Source organism: Otolemur garnettii, unplaced genomic scaffold (assembly GCF_000181295.1).
Source record: "Otolemur garnettii isolate 467f Iridium unplaced genomic scaffold, OtoGar3 scaffold00039, whole genome shotgun sequence".
NCBI lineage: Eukaryota > Metazoa > Chordata > Mammalia > Primates > Galagidae > Otolemur > Otolemur garnettii.
In genome coordinates this window covers 9835368-9837044 of record NW_003852434.1, presented here as the reverse complement: position 1 = coordinate 9837044, position 1677 = coordinate 9835368, and the positions used below count along the sequence as shown (strand labels likewise).

Here is a 1677-nt window from a genome sequence, read left to right as displayed (position 1 = left end):
GTTGCAAACTCAGTTAGGAGATCTACAGTGTCCATCAGAGGAACACCTAACATCGTTCTGGAGAAGTAGTGTCTCTGATTCTGAGATCTAAGGAAAAAGTCTTCCCTGATGATTTTAAAAAGAGGACACTGGCTATGTCATCTGGCCTTTCTCTGTATGCTCCCAGAGGAACACATCTTAGTGGAAGAGTTTTGGTAGATAAGTCTGGAAATACCCAGAATATCAGGATGTGTTTTATTTAGACACAGAATAAAAGCAAGTAGGTTAAGAGATGGAGACACAGTAGTTGCGGCCGGGTTGTTGACCTTGAACAGTACTCGGCTTCCCCATGTAGAACCCGGGAGCAGGGGACTCAGAATCGCATCTCTTCTCTCTCCCGCCTCCTGTGAGATTCTTTTGATCTCCAACTACATTTTTTTGCTTTGTGAAGAACATTATCATCAAATGCAATGGCTAGCAATGGTCCCAACAAGACAGACCCTCGCTCCTTGAACTCCCGTGTCTTCACCGGGAATCTCCACACTCGTGTGGTGAAGAAGTCTGATGTTGAGGCAATTTTCTCGAAATTCGGCAAAACTGTGGGTTGCTCTGTTCACAAGGGCTTTGCCTTTGTTCAGTATGTTAATGAGAGAAATGCCCAGGCCGCTGCAGCAGGAGAGGATGGCAGAGTGACCGCTGGCCAAGTGTTAGATGTTAATGTGGCTGTAGAGCCGAATGGAGGAAAAGCAGGTGTGACACGATCTGCAGCGGAGATGGGCGGGTCAGCACCAGAACACGCCTCTCTGTCCGCTCTACTCGGCCCCTCTTGACTCGGACTGTGAAGCTCAACGGGATTATTCTGGCGGGATGTGCAGTCACCCAGCACGTGCTCCTCCTCCTCCTCCTCCTCGTCCTCCTCGGGCTGTGGTGCCCTCAAAATGCCAGCGTGTCAGGGAACACCTCACCAAGGGGGAAACGGAGCTTCAATTCTAAGAGTGGACAGCACGGTTCTTCTTCCAAGTCTGGAAAGTTGAAAGGAGGTGACCTTCAGGCCATTATGAAGGAATTGACCCAGATAAAACAAAAAGTGGATTCTGTACTGGAAACCTGCAGAGCCAACAAGCAGCAGCGGAGGCGAAGGATGCTGAGTCGGCAGAGGGCAGGGCCGCCGCTCCCCGAAGAGAGATGAGACTGCCGCGAAGACGGGGTGTGAGGGGGTGCAGCTGACTGCTGAGGAGGGGACCGACTGGATGGTGATGATAATGAAGAACGGGGGGGAGGGGGGAGACCAGCTGGAGCTGGTCAGGATGATGGAAAAGAGCCTGAGGAAGGAGAGGATGACTATGACAGTGTCAGGCACGTAGTGGGGTTTAGAAATCCTAGGCCTTTATCCCTTTACCTGGGCACTTGCATAGATCAAAATTCTCTCCAGATCCTCCCCCTACTGTCTTCACCACATGCTCCCTGCTGTCCCCATCCTTGTCCTTCCCATGTTCATTCATTCTTACCCACCTGCACCTGGTCCCATTTTCACTTCCTTTGATGCTCCTAGTGGTTTTGTTAAGTCTTTTTTTTGAGACGGAGCCTCAAGCTATTCCCCTGGGTAGAGTACCATGGCATCACGCTGACAGCAACCTCCAACTCCTGGGCTCAAGCGAGTCTCCTGCCTCCGCCTCCCAAGTAGCTGGGACCACAGGC

The 1677-nt window shown here is 51.3% G+C and overlaps 1 pseudogene; it reads left to right on the top strand.

Moving 5' to 3' along the window:
• The first annotated feature begins 449 nt into the window (after positions 1–449).
• LOC100941661 lies at positions 450–972 on the top strand (annotated as a pseudogene).
• Positions 973–1677: the final 705 nt, after the last annotated feature.